Genomic DNA, 15557 nt, shown 5'->3' on the forward strand with positions numbered 1-15557 from the left:
GGAGGGGAGGGAGGGGGAACTATGGTTGGTATATAAAATAAAAAACTTTTAAATGATTTTTAAGATTTGAAAAGGAAATAAATTTGTTAAATAAATAATTAAAAATAAAGGATGACTGTTGGTCCAATGACCTTGATGTGCTTGAAAACATTATAAGATAAGCATGTGTCCATGCTTGCCAGAGAGGAGAAAGTAATGATTTTCACAGTACTTTCCCATGCTAACCTTAGTAACTCTGTGTTTTCACAAGCTATTATTTCCAGTCAACATGTCTGATTCTGAGGGGTGTGGAGGGTTTTAAGTGTCATTGGTGACAACATCCGAAGCAGGCAGCTAACTGTCCAGGGTGAGTCACTAAAGACAGGAGTTTTCTGCCCTTGCATGGCTGATAGATTGGGTACCATCCTGGTGCATCACTAAAGACGGGAGTGTTCTCCTGGATGGCTGATACTTGGGTACCATCCTGGGTGCGTCACTAAAGACAGGAGTGTTCAGCGCCCGGATGGCTGATGCATTGGATGCCAACGTCCTTGTGCTCATTGTATGTTTCTGACACTGCTTGCTGAATAAACAAACATAAATGGACACAGTTCAGATAGACTCTGTTTAGTTTGACGGAAGACACTCCAATCTCAAGTCTGACTTGACTGTCACTTCTGCCTCTGAAAAAACGTATCATAAATAAACCTTCATGGTAATAAAAAAAAAAGATCAAGTCTTGGGAAAGCAGGCTGTATTACTTGTCATCTAGTCTCAGTGTGATGGGAAAATGCGAGGCTCATCTGAAGGCCTGGCTGGAGTAGTCTCTGATGCTGGACTGTCTTACTGACTGCCTTGGAATTGCCCTGAGCAGTTTGCAGTCCAAAGCTGATCTTCGAGTAGTGTTTGTCAGCTTAGTGGCATTACGACAATCCAGGTGGAATCATTGTTGTGGGGCCCCATTACTCTTTTGGAGACTTCAAAGGTCACTGCTGGTATCATGGTTCACTGCAGAAAATTTAAACATTTTAAATGTCATATGCAGCAGATCTCAGAGAGAATAAAGGATCACAATCTACTAAATACACCTGAGATACACAAACCTAATTCCTAATTACCTGCTTAGGGTCAAGCCCAAAATTATATAGAGAGTCACATTAAGTCTATTTCTAGAATTATGTAGTACTCTATGTGACCATTAATATCATGACAGAAAGTTTAAATATGTATATATCAACCTTATAAATTTTGAGGCAATATTTATACCTTAAGAAAAGTTTTAAATTTAAAAGTCAAAATAAAATCAAAGGATTATGAGATTAGTGACAATAGAATAGTCCCTTAATTTGAGTTTTCTTTTGTCTCATATCAAGTGACTCTTCTGACATGAAACAGAGATTTTGGATTTTTCCTTTAACAAGCATGCTTGGGTTTAGTTAAGGAACGAGCCACACCCCAACTCTAAAGTAAGCTTTAATTTTTAATTGGACCAGGGCTACAAAAAGACCATTTTCCTTAAATGTCTGTAGGGAACAGCAGACACAAAGATTTGGGAAAATTTATCAATTTATCTCCTGTTGAAAATGTGCTATGCCTTTAAGCCAATATACGCTTTTTCTTGGGACATTTTCTCTGGATGATTCATCCTTCTTTTTCAGATGTCTTCTTTGTCCAGTGATCTTTAGATTCTTTAGTTGGATGCTTTCATTCTCCTGAAAGATAAAAACAAAACCCTCTCTAACTCTGGGGAGTTTCCCTTTTTGGCAGGTTAAGTCTGATGAAATGAAAGGCATTGGTTAGTCTTGTAAGTTAATTTAGACGATTGGCCATGCTGTTTCATGAACTATTGCCTCTCCTAAACAAGAGGGCCCTCCCATTTGAACCTAATCTTTATCAGTCTTGATGGTATCCATAGCTTTTCTTCTCCAGTGGAAACAAAAGTAAAACCTCTTCCCCAGTGTAACACATGTTCTGGTTTCCATTCTGAGGTCAACACATCTTTAAAAGGCTGATTTAATTCAGCAGATTTTTCTGTTATCCAATGTTTCTCCACAGCTGTAGTTCCTTTCTCATTAGCATTCAAAAAATTTAAAGTTAATAGAGCATTGTGCAACCTATCTCTGGGGGTCTTAATTACCCCTTTCTGTTTATTAAGCATCTCTATTAGAGTTGGATTAGAGCTTTCTATAACTGCCTGCCCTGTGGGATTGTGTGGTATACCTATAGCATGCTTTATAGTATAATAAGCAAAAAACTGTTTCATTTTACTAGAGACATTTGTTGGAGCATTGTCAGTCTTAATTTGCATAGGTATCTACATGATGGCCATAACTTCTAATAAATGTGTGATTATAGAATCAGCCTTTTTCATGACTCAAGCAGTTGCCCATTGAAATCCTGAATATATATCTATGGTATGGTGCACATACTTTAATTTTTCAAACTCTGCAAAATGAAGTACATCCATTTGCCAAATTTCATTTCTTTGGGTTCCTTTAATTTCACAGAGCAATACAGAAATTGCTCAACTGACCCTTGTCTCCACCTTCCCAGATCTAAAAGGGCCACAGTTCTTTCCAAGCCCCTCCTTACTTCTCTCTGTGTCTTCTCTATTCTTCATCTGGGTCCACCAGAAAACTCTATGGTTTATTCCAACCAGCTGAATGTGGATCCTCTGAACCAAGGTTTAACTCCACTGATAGTTTTGGAGCAACAATACAAACAAATCTCCTGCAACAGATAAGGAGCTGAGCTAGATCCCCAGAGCCCATGAGGTTGGGGAGTGGGAGGAGCCGGAGTTGGCAGCACAGGTTCATAATCCCTGGGGAGGCAGAGACCAGTCAGACCAGTCTCTGCTTTGTTCCAGGCTAGTAAGAGACCCTGTCTCAAAAGTCAATGTGGACAGTTCACAAGTAATAGTACCTGAGGCTGTCCTCTGAACTGCACACATATGCACCCACCCATACACATACACATGGATGTACACGGACACACACACACACATTGGTAAATGGTACTTCATGAAATCAGAAACACCTGTACTGCTAAGGAAATATAAAGTTAAGTCTACAGAACGAAAAAAAGTATCTTTGTCAACTATGCTTCAGAAAGGAGATTAATATCTAAAGTAGATAAAGCACTCAAAAAGACTAAACACCAAGAAATCAAGCAATACAATAAAAATGAGCTAATTAATAAAATGATGGTTCTCAAGTACTAAAGTATAAATGGTCAAGTAAACACACAGAAATGGTCACTATCGCTAAGCACCAGGGGCATGAAAATGAAAAACCACATTGAGATTTCAACTTACCCCAGTTAGAATGGTGATCATGAGGAAAACAAACCAGGGCTGGAGAGATGGCTCAGCAGGTAAGAGCACTGGATGCCCTTCCAGAGGACCCCGGTTCAATTCCCAGCATCCACATGGTGGTTCAGAACCATCTGTAACTCCAATTCCAGAGGATCTGATGCCCTATCTGGCTTCCATGGGTACCAAGCATACGTGTGGTACACAGACATATATGTAGGCAAAACATTTATACACATAAAAATAAAAATTTAAAAATACGAGAAAACGAACAACAGCCTACCAAAATGGTTGCATAAGTAAAGTTGTTTGTCACCAAGTCTGATGACCTGCATTTAGTCCTCAGGACCCACATAGTGGCTCTAACTTTTGAATGCACTGTGGCATGCATGTTCTTGTCTGTGCACACACACTAAATGAATATATGTAATTTTAAAAAACTAAACAGAAATGCTAGCAGGAATGCCAAGAAAGAAAACCCTTATACACTGCTTACCAGCATATTAGTCCAGGCACTAATATGGATATTTCTCAAAAACCAACATAAATATGACCCACCTATACTCTTCTGGCTATTTACCTTGAGGTCCCCAAGCTTACATGTCATAGATACTTTCCCATCTATTTATTGTGGCGCCGTTCACAAACATCAGATGTCCATCAACAGAAGAACAGGTGAGGAAAATATGACATATAGCTATATTAGATACCACGTATATACACATACACGCATATGCTGGAATTTGTTCAGTCATAAAGAACAAAATTGTGTCATTTGCAAAAAAGTGGATGCGACTGAAGACTTTCATATTAGACAAAATAAGTCAGATTCAGATGTTTTCTCTATAAATCATAGATTCAGCATAAATGCATAAAGCCTCGTGTGCCTCTATGATATGACAGAAGAAGAGAACATGTCTAGGAGCATGGCAGGGGGCTAACAGGAGCGGGAGAGGAAGGAGAGAGTCAGACCGTGTGCGGAACGTGTATAAAAAACCTCTTAGATCAAAGAATGAAAGCATCAAAGAGTGAAAAGAAGAAAGGGAAGTGGAACACGGAAGAAGCAAAGAATAATGGATTTCAGGTACAGTGGGATCCAGGAGGCCAAAAGATGTCATTGGGTCCCCACTCTTCACTGTCTTGCTTTCTCAACTACATCCGGTTTGCTTGTCCTTCTGCAGGCCACTGTAAATTACCCACTCTAAACTGCTGCCTCAAGCTTCCCAGCTGGTCATTCCACCCTAAGCCAGTGGCCATGATCAAAAGATCAGAGATCCACCCCTGCCCACCTGAGCTTCACATGAGCTAAGAAGCCAAGGTAGGTGAAGAAAAAAGCAAATTCTTTTGACCAGGCTGACCTTGTTCTCACGTAGTCAAACTTCCCAGACTCTTAGTCGGCAGTGAAGTTCCACAAACCAGCATTCCCTGTTGAGAAGGCAGTCCCAAGGCTCGTCCATCCCCCTTCATGTAACTCCTCAAATATTTGTGTCTTCCTGTTACAGAAAGTTAAAGCCATTACTAACAGTAAGAGCATACGGCCTAGCTTCATTGCCCCTGAGCTCACGTCCCTTGCCTCTTCTCAGGCAGAGATCACTGTGCCCCCAAGAAATAAGAACCCAAAGACCCTCCAGCTGTGGCTTCCACAGGATGTATGGACTGCCCTTGCCCAAGCAGCTCGCACCAGCTGCCCATCAGGTCACACAGGTCGGCATCTGGCAGAGGAAACGGGGCTGTTCAGTCTGCACCAGAAGACTCTACTGGCCAAGGAGGGCCGAGCCTGGACTTTAGACCCGGTGGCAAAGCCAGAGTAATGAGGAACTCTTATTGCTAGGAGGTGCGGCACAGCTGGAATGCAACCCAGGGACGCCCTGGCAGGCATCTCGCCATCACCCCTACTGAAGGCCACCCTCACCAGCCAACAAACAAAAACAAAACAAAAATAAATAATTAAAATCTAAAATTTTTATCCTAATTTTGTTTTTGGCCTTTTGGTTTTTTAAAACAGAGTTTCTCTGTATAGCCCTGGCTATTCTGGACTTCACTCTGTAGACCAGGCTCTCCTTGAACTCACAGAGATCTGCCTGTCTCTGCCTCTCGGGTGCTGAGCTTAAAGGTTTGGGACACCACTGCCCAACTTTATGCATTAATTATCTTGATGGGTTGGTTGGTTTGTTTTGAGACAGGGTCTCACTGTGTAGTCCTGGCTGGCTGGTCTGGAATTGATAGAGATACATTTGCTTTGGCCTCCCTAGTGCTTGGATTTAAGGTGTGCACCACCAATCTCAGCTTTCCCGTTTTTAACACATTGAGTTAAAATATAATTTCCTCACAAAACATGGTAGTTTGTACCTGTAATCCTAGAACTTGGGAGATCTAATCCATCAAAGTCGATAGTTCTGAGAAAGTCCCTAAATGTCCTAACCCTGCCTTCTGCCTTCTGTAGATTCTTTTCTGTTCACTGCCCTTGTTAACTGCAGTCTGCCAACCCAGCACACGGTTCTTGTGCTGAAAAGCTCACCCCGAGGAAGGCTCAGGGCTACACTAGGATTCTGGACACTCGGTGTAGTCACCAGCCAGCTAATAAAGATTTTTCTACTGGCTTAAACCCACGTCTGAGCAGTCGCCTCTGGTGAAAACCCCAAAACAGCTCAAGGTCAGCTTGAGCTACATAGCCAAACCCTATTTCAGAGCAACAACAGTAACAAAACAATCTTTAATTGAAGGAAGGAAGGAAAGAGCCACTGACAAGATTGTAAGATTTGGGGGCGATACAGTTTATTGTTTACCAGGGATTGGGTTAAAGGCTTTGCCAGTTTTTTAAAACTTATTTTTGCTTTGTTTTTTTGTTGTTGTTGTTATTTTAGTTTGCTTTGGTTTTTGAGATAGGGCTTTGGGCACCTCAGTCTGGCCTGGAACTTGCTATATAACTGAGGATAGCAGGAACTCCTGATCCTCTCTCCTGCTTCCCCCACCCCTGGTTGGATTACAGGTACACACCATGGCTTTCCAGTTTTAGGGTTTGTTTGTGGTGTTTTGAGACAAATCCTTGTATCCCTGGCTGGCCCTGAAATCATTTAGTAGCCAAGAATGACCTATGACATCCTGACCTTCTCCTTCTCTTCCCTCCTCCTCCCAGGTGCTGGGATTTCAGGCCCAGGCCAGTATGGCATCCAGGTTTTCAGTTCACAGGGTTTGTGCTTTTACCACTGAGGCATCTCCAGCTCCTGTCATTTCCTTGAGACATGGCCTCAGTAGCCCAGGCTAGCCTCAAAGTCCACGCACTCTTCCCACTTCCACCTCCCAAACATTGGTATTCCAAACACATGCCACCGGTTCCAGGGATCATTTACTGATCTATTCACACAACAGTTGAAAGAATCATCCCATTTTACAGATAAAGAAGGCGAGGCACTCTGAGGCAAGCAAACTAGAAATCCTTGGTGACGATGGCAGCACTCGGAACAGCCCAGCTTCCTAACCCATGTCTCGTTTTGGCTACTTCTCCCCTGGGCGCAGGAACGACAGAGCTAAGGGAGCAGGTGGTACTGAGAACTATCACACCCTCTCATTGCTCACCCACTCAGGCTCCACTCACTCAGTAGCCCAGGCTGGCCTGGGCATCACTGACCACTCTGGTCTCTTGCAGGAGCCACCTACTGGTGAGGTCGGGGTAGTGATCCAGGCAAGCTCATGGTGCTCTCCCACCAACAAGTGTTCCCAGAAAAGCCAGAAAAGCCAGGACAGCCTCTCCCCCATGTCTGCCACACCCGGAAGTAGCTGTCTCTCTCCAGGGCCTGAGTGGGAGGAAGAGAGCCAGCTGATAAGGGGCAGAACTGATGTCATCAGCTCACAAAGCTGTCCTTGTCTCAGCCGGCTTCAAGGGATCTGCTCCTCGCTGAGCTTCCTGCGCCCTAGCGGGGAAACCCCTTGAGAAACACTGGCATGAAAAGGGAAATGCAGAGCACCCCAAACTAGAACCTTAAAAGGCTGAGCAACAAAAAGAAGCTTGTGAGGGAAACAATGTTATTCACAAAGCTCCTAGGAAAGGGCCATCTCAAGGTATTGCAGCTGGGTAGCCCAAGCTGGTCCTAGGAAGAGCCCAAGGATGAAGGGATGGTTGTGCACATGTGTGGATGATTTCAGGAGCCAGACTGCAGGTCAGGAAGGGAGGAAGTGTAACTCCTAGTCCGTATCTTGTCCTGGGACCGGTTTTGCCCCTTACCACATGCATATATAAATTTGTCATTTAAGGGAAATAATTTATTTTGTCTTTATCTTATTTATTAGTATTGTGTGAGTATGGGTGCTTGTGTGGACTAGAAGACAACTTTTGGGAGTCAATTCACTTATCAGGTAGGTAGGCTCTGGGGACCAAACTCAGGAGTCAGAGTGAGGTTACAAGCCCTTTAGCCATGTCGATCTCCTACCACACACCTGTTTTTTGAGTTAGGGTTGGTTTCATGTAACTCATGACGGTCTCAGAGTTGTTATTTAGCCAAGTGTGGCCTTGAACCCCTGATCGATTGATCCTCTTGCCTCCCTCTCGAAACTTCTTAGGTTAGAGGTGTGTGCCACCATCTTGTGGACTTCCACCAGTGGAGGTCAGGTTGGCAGCTCCTGTGCTGTGGCAGCTCAGAACCTTCCTGATGCTGTGGGGAGGACCACTGGCACTCCCCTGATGCTGTGGGGAGGACCGCCGGCATTCCCCCGATGCTGTGGGAGGACCACTGGCATTCCCCTGATGCTGTGGGGAGGACAACTGGCATTCCCCTGATGCTGTGGGGAGGACCACTGGCATTCCCCTGATGCTGTGGGGAGGACCACTGACATCCCCTGGTGCTGTGGGGAGGATCACTGACATTCCCCTGATGCTGTGGGGAGGTCCACTGACATTCCCCTGATGATGTGGGAGGACCACTGACATTCTCCTGATGCTGTGGGGAGGACCACTGACATTCCCCTGATGCTGTGGGAGGACCACTGACATTCCCCCTGATGCTGTGGGGAGGACCACTGACATCCCCCTGATGCTGTGGGAGGACCACTGACATTCCCCTGATGCTGTGGGAGGACCACTGACATTCCCCCCCCATGCTGTGAGGAGGACCACTGACATTCCCCCGATGCTGTGGGAGGACCACTGACATCCCCCCCCGATGCTGTGGGAGGACCACTGACATTCCCCTGATGCTGTGGGAGGACCACTGACATTCTCCTGATGCTGTGGGGAGGACCACTGGCATTCCCCTGATGCTGTGGGGAGGATCACTGACATTCCCCTGATGCTGTGGGAGGACCACTGACATTCTCCTGATGCTGTGGGAGGACCACTGACATTCTCCTGATGCTGTGGGGAGGACCACTGACATTCTCCTGATGCTGTGGGGAGGACCACTGACATCACCCTGGTGCTGTGGGGAGGACCACTGACATTCCCCTGTTAGGAAGGAACAATTCAGGCCCTGTTGTTAGGGACAGGTCTACGGCATGTACCTCCAAGTTAGGTCATTATGAGAACTTAAGTCACAGTTAAAATCATAGTCAGGCATGACTATGTCAGTTCACACCTATAACTCCAGCATGTGGGAGGCTGATTCAGGAGGACTGCCCCAAATTTGAGACCAACTGGGCTACAGGAGACTGACCCTTTTTCAAAGACAAAAATGGGGGCAGGGCTCATGCCTTTAATGCTAGCACTCAGGAGGCAGAGAGAGACAGATCCCTGAGTTCAAGGCCAGCTTGGTCTACTTGGTAAATTTTAAGACAGCCAGGCTACACAGAGAAACTCTGTCTTAAGGGAGGGAAAGGATCGTAAAAATACAGTAAATACAAACCCAATGACCTGGGTTAATTTCCAGGATTCACATGGCGGGAGGAGAGAACTAACTTCTAACAGTTGCCCTCTGACCTACACACGCACAAGCATGAACACACACACACAAATTGTAAAAAAAAAGGGGGGGGATTAAGAAGATTAAAATATAGTATCTACATATATGAAGTGTCATAATGAAATTATTGCTTTACACAATAAATTGTAGGGGGATGTGTTAGAGCTGTGGAGTTGCAGAGACACCCTAACTTAAACAGGAAGCCAGGCTATACTTAGAGCCGCAATAGGACAGCTCTGGAGGCTGGAGCTGCAGGACAGCTCAGCCCTGGAGGGAAAGTGTCCTGACCTACAGGAAGCCAGGCTACCTGAAGCAGTGGGAGGTGGTTTCCCCGCAGGATACAGCAATCCTGATCTTCTGGAGAGCCTGCTACGGCTGAGCCCTGCTCTGTTCCCTTAAGGGAAAGTCTTAGAAGAGCTATAAGCTTCTTCTCCCGCCCAAGATGTTGCTTCTTTAGCTAATACTCTGCTAAAGGGGAAGCCCCTTCAGGAGTGTAGCAATCTTCTTGGGCTCTGGCAAAAAAAAAAAACAAAACAAAACAAACAAACAAACAAAAAAAAAACAGTTACATTTTCTGCTCAGCTTTGCTCAGCCCCTCTTAGGGAGCATCCCAGCAGGTTCTTCTGTTCTGCTCCGCCTTGCTCAGTCCCCTAAGGTTCCTCCCAAGGACGGATAAATGGCAGCCTCTAACTGAACAGGGAGAGAGGCTTACTTAGAACTTCTTAGAGGTGATGTTTTCCCAGGGAGAAGAGGGATTGGTTAGTTTTCCCTGCTCAGGGATTGGTTAATTTAGTTGGTCAGGGCGGAGATGGCTCTGATTTCATGGCCAAACTGTGCTTTTTTTATGGTCCTTTTTAGCCTTTTGACTCTAATCTTAGGACAAGGGCATATTTTTTTCATTTTTTCACTGGCTCTGATTCTAGGGACAAAGTGTGTTTCTTTGGCACTGGTTTCAGAGTCAGGGCATGTTTCTTTAGTTCTGGGTTCAGGGATAAAGATATTTCTTTCCCTGGCTCAGGTCTCAAATCCAGGGTGTATTTCTCTCACTGGCTCTGGGTTCAGAGTCCGGGTACTCAGTGATTGGTCGGTTTCCTGCTCCAGTGTCCCTTTTACCCTACATAAATGCTAATCATTTTCTTCTAAAATTATTATTATTATTATTATTATTATTAGTTTTTCAAGACAGGGTTTTTCTGTGTAGCCCTGGCTGTCCTGGAACTTGCTTTGTAGACCAGGCTGGCCTGGGAGTCACAGAGATCTGCCTGCCTCTGCCCCCCATGTACTGGGATTAAAAGTGGCTAATCAATTCTTATTTTAAAAGTTAATTCATTGAAAACCACTTCAGAATGTGAGGCACAAAACACAGGCTGGTGTAGCCTCTTGGAAAGCCAAACACAACCTCTTTTAAGCTCCAAAGTTCTGTCAGCGGCCACACCCTGAGCCTGCCCTGGGGAAAGTGTAAGTCCCTCACGCAGGCCTTGTTGGGACCTAACAAAGGTCACATATTCCTGATGGTCAAAGTGGTCAAAGGTGAGAGGCAGAGTGGGGCAAAGGTGATAGGTCAAACCTAGGCAGGAAGTCTAATAGCCAAGGAAAGAGAAATGGGGACAGCGTCCCCTCATCCCAGCAGGAAGAGCCATGGGGGAGACCTAAGTCTGCAGCCCAGCCACAGGGAATGAGGCTTGAGCCCCCAGTCTGTGGTGGACAATGGAGGGTGTGGGGTTGGCTCCTGGAGCTGGAGGTGATTATGCCAAGTACACGGACACCTCCTTTTCTACTCTGGTGAAAATGCTGCCCTGCACCTGAGTGCAGGGTGAGCTTCTGCCTGTGTTCTGCTGGCTTTCCCAGAACACCTCTGGGTCATTCAACCCAACCACGGGGTTTTAGATAAAAGCCTGTCCCTGAGTCTTAGAGACTCAAAAATGCAAAATCATTTTACTATCAACCAAAAGAGAACCGGAATTTTTTTTTTTTTTTTTTTTTTTGGCTATTCAGATCAAGCTCATTTGACTGCGCTGCCTCCAATTTCAGATCCTCCCGCATTAACGTCCCCAATTCTGGGACCACAGGCACCAGTGTCTACCAGAAGAGAGTATCCAAGCTGGGTAAGGAGGTATCCACACACTCAGAACTCAGGAGGTAGAAGCCGGAGGACCGGGAATTCAAGGTCATTCTCAATTATACTGTATAGGGGTTTAAGATTAGCCTAGTCCACTTGAGACTCTATCTCAGAACAACAACTCAACCAAATAAACAAAAACACAAACAACAACAACAACAACAACACACACACACACACACGAGGGCTAGAGAGCTGGCTCAGCAGTAAAGAGCACTTGGGGCTCAATGACGAGCACCAGGGTTCGGATCCCACACCCCTGTAAACAAGCAGGACAACTCCTCTAATTTACAAGGCGCATACACATAAAGGACTGCAACAGTTAGATGGGAGAGGTACCAGCTCCCAAATCACGACATAGAGACTTACTAGTTTTGAATGCTCGGCCTTGCTTAGACACGTTTCTGGCTAGCTCTTTTTAACTTAAACTAACCCTTTTCTCTTTATCTATTTTGCCTCAGGGCTTATTACCTTTTTTACTTTCACTGCTTCTCTCTGTCTTGCTGTCCTCTGCCTGGCTTCTTGTCCCTGGCATGTCCCTCATTCTCTCCTCCTTCTGGTCTCGTTCTTTCTGTTGTGAACCTAGATTTCTTCTCCTATTCTCTCTGCCCGCCAGTCCCACCTGCCTTTCTCTGCCGAGCTATCGACTGTTCAGCGTTTTATTACACCCATCAGGTGCCTTGGGCAGGCAAGGTGAAACAGATACAACACATCTTTTCATAACTAAACAATTGCAGCATAAACAAAAGCAACACATTTACACTCACTCTGCAGCATAAACAAATATAACACAGCTTTGCCTAGTTAAATAATATTCTACAACAGGGAGGGAAATTTATGTGTCCACAAGTTATCTGTCTGGAACACCTGGACGAGCCTCTGGACTAACCACCGCCCAGCACGACCCCCGCCGCTGGCCTCAGGTTCTGGGCGCCGCAGCCACTATGGCTCCCGGCAGGCACGCTGTGGCTCGCTGCCCTCGCCGCCCGCGGCAGGCAATGCCGGCGACCGGACCCTGCACCCGGGGGCCCGGGATCTGGAGAGAGCTGTCTGGCTTCCCGGGTCTGGAGCGGAGTCGCCGCACCTGCCGCAGCCGGGTGGAGCGCCACCCATGACAGGAACCGCCCCGGCCCGGGCCCGCCCTCCCAGCCTCCCCGTCGGGGAAACCGGCAAACTGCTCGGCGACCGCGGCTCGGCCTCAGCGCGATAGGTAAGCAGCAGTGGGGCGCTCGACCCCGCGGTGCCCTTGAACCTCGCAGCCCTGAGCTTCTCGGGGACTCGCTCCACTCGCGCTCGCTCTGAGTCCCGCTTCCTGCTACCCGCCCCACTGTCTCCGACCCGCAGTCAAATGAAGGGGGCGAGCCAGACACCTCCTCTGGTGCGGTGCCAACCAGCGCCTCCCTTGGGGAGACCCCCTCCACCTTTGCGGTCCAGAAACGGGGGGGGGGGAGTTAAGCGGGGAGCTCCGACTCCCTCTTCCCCTCTCGCACGCCCGGGCGCTTACTGCGCTTCCCCAGATTGCGATCACCTCATGTGCTCAAGCGCGGGAAGACCTTCAGAGAGGGTCCTTCCTGCCCTGTCACCTTTGGGCAAAACGGACAAACCAGGGGAAGCCTTGTTGGTGGGGGCCGCTCGGAGCCCTTGCCTGCTTGATTCCCCCTTTGGATGTTTGGCACTTTTGAGGGGTAGAGAGCCAGTTCTGTGGTATTGTATAGGGACTGTATGACTTACTGTCACCAACTTCCTTATTCTCTTCCTCACTTGTTCCATACCTCATGAAGACTACAGGGAGAACCCTCTTGTTACTTGCCCAAGGGCAAGTCATCCCAGACTCCAGACCACTGCTTCTGTGGACACTGCTGATGATAACTTGCCCACAAAGCTCAAAAAGGAAGCCCTGTCTTAAGCAGGAACTCACCGCAGTGGTCTCAGGGAGAGCTTTAAGGGTTGAACTCTGAGCTCATCCCGAGACCCACAAAGGCAGGCACTGGCTGACGTTAATGACTCTAGACACACTAAAGAACCTCCAGGGCTATGTTCACTTAACCGCAGATGTGCCTGCATTCCACAGGCCCTCCTCTCCGCCCGACAGGAGAGCCTTCCCTGTCATCAGGAAGGCTAAGAAGGATGAGCTGGGCAAATTCATGTGATGACTGCATCAGGGTTCTGAAATCTACTTCATTCAAATTATCCAAGAGTCTGCGTCAGCACAGGCATTCCCCAGCGATGCCACGTGCTTCAGGAACCCAGCGGTGACAGGAGAGAGCTGCTTCGGGGTTACCAGGACCAAAGAGCATGACAGGACAGTCAAAAGGAAGTACAGAGCAAGTGAAACCGAGGGAAACTGGCTGCTGGGTAATCACTGCCCACAGCTGGTGATGCCTCCAGCACCCGGAAGAGTCCAGGAAAGGGGGGCCCCGTGGGTGTCAGGAGATCATAACTATCTTAGCCCAAGTTCAACTGGGAGAAACCCGGACACAGATGCGATCATAGGTTGAGTTCTTGTAGCCACTGTCCTGGACAGAAGTCAGGCTAGGGAGGGGCAGCGCCTTGCTCACCTGAGAGGCTCACAGAGGGAGCGAGTGGCGGATAATGACGGCTGCCAGCGGCTGACTCAGCGGGCGCTCCCACTAATGTAGCTAGCTATTTAACCTTGGCCACATCATGTAAACTCTCGGGGTAAGGAGTAAATGAGGAGGTTCTTGTGGAAGTGAGTGCTAGAGCTTTAGGGACCAACCAGACGTAAGATGTGTCATGGCTCTGGACAGACATGAGCCTTGGTGTGAATCTGCTTTTTCCTAGCTGTGTGCCCACAGTCAAGCTAGTCACTCTGTGCTTCACTTTACTTCTGGGTAAAACAGAAGGTCGGAGTTGGGCATGTAGCTCAGTTGGCAGTGTTTGCCCAGTGCGCATAAGACTGTGGGTCCAGTCTCTAACATCGCAAACACTGGGCATGATGGCACACTCCTGGAACCTAAGCACTGGGGAAGAAGGAGAATCGGAAGTGCAAGGTCATCCTTGGCTAGGTAATGAGTTTGAGGCCAGCCTGGACTACCTGAGACTCTGTCTCAAAGCAAAAACAAAAACCAAGACCAAACAAAACAAAAAACATAACTTATCTGAGGTTTTTGTTTATTTTTTCTTTATTTTTGTTTTTTTTTCAGATGGGGTCTCTACATAGACCTGACTGAGCTGGAACTTACTTATGTAGACCAGGCTGGCCTCAGACTCATAGAGATCCACCTTCTTCTGTCCCCGCCCCCCGAGTGCTGAGATTAAAGGCATGCACCACCACTGTATTCCCAGCTTCTCAGGAGGATGCGGCAGAAGGGTTGCTTGAGCCCAGGAGTCAAGCTGAAGGCGAGCCTGGGTGACAGTGAGGTGATCATAGGCGTGTCCTTGTGGCCAATATCTTTGTTGCTTGAAAAAGCAAGTGAAAGATAGTGATAGCATTGCCCTAAACGTCCCCCAGGGCTGATGGACGTAATCCAGTGTCCCCAGTTCTGGAAGTGAAGCCGAGTACCACAGTGGGTGTTTGGCTGTGCCAGAGTTAGGGTGAACTTGGCTCTTCATATACCCTCAGTCTTTCTTCTGGAAAAGCCCAAAATGCCCGTTTCTGGTGGATGGGATGAGAGCGAGCGTTTCAGTACGCAAGAGGTCAAGTGCAGGGCAGTGCCTGTCTCCGTGAGGATCTCAATGCTGTAATTGTGCCTTGTGTGGTAAACAAGGATGGGTTCGGCCCAGGGAGAAAAGAGCTTTGAGAATGAGTCCCCTGGCACCTGAGAGCCCTGTGGGGTCCAGTTACTCTCCAGTACCCGGCCTAGCCCAGCCTGAGTCCTAGGGAGAGATGTGCAGCAAGAACCCCTTCTGACCACAGCTCTGCATCTAATGGCAAACAAAAGACAGATAGGGAAGGAAGTTACTACATGCAAACACACACACATGCACGCACACATACATACACATACTCCCCTGCATGCATGTACACTCACACACATGCACACAGATGAGCATACACACATGCACACACATATATACACTCACTCCTGAACACACACACACCTCAGTGCCAAGGGATGGGTACCTGGCCAAGCTGTCAGAATAAGAAGCTTGAGAAGCAGGGTTTAAGGGTACAGAAAGCAAACAGGACGAAGTTGTCTGGATGTGTTGCTCACTTTCCTCCATGAATCTAGTGGGAAAGTCCCACGTGGAGAAAGCAGGGCAAGTGAGGAGTGTGTGACTCTGGGGACAAAGATGC

General features: G+C 47.3%; 1 protein-coding gene across 1 annotated transcript in view; it reads left to right on the forward strand.

Annotated features, from left to right (window-relative positions):
- Window positions 1-12458: 12458 nt before the first annotated feature.
- Window positions 12459-15557, forward strand: part of Galnt6 (polypeptide N-acetylgalactosaminyltransferase 6) — a 39362-nt gene continuing 36263 nt past the window's right edge. The window contains exon 1 of the mRNA XM_057792721.1: window positions 12459-12509. The gene's annotated coding sequence lies outside the window, so the exon portion shown is untranslated. The remainder of the gene's footprint in view (window positions 12510-15557) is intronic.

This window comes from Chionomys nivalis, chromosome 17, assembly GCF_950005125.1.
Source record: "Chionomys nivalis chromosome 17, mChiNiv1.1, whole genome shotgun sequence".
In the NCBI taxonomy this organism is placed as follows: Eukaryota; Metazoa; Chordata; class Mammalia; order Rodentia; family Cricetidae; genus Chionomys; species Chionomys nivalis.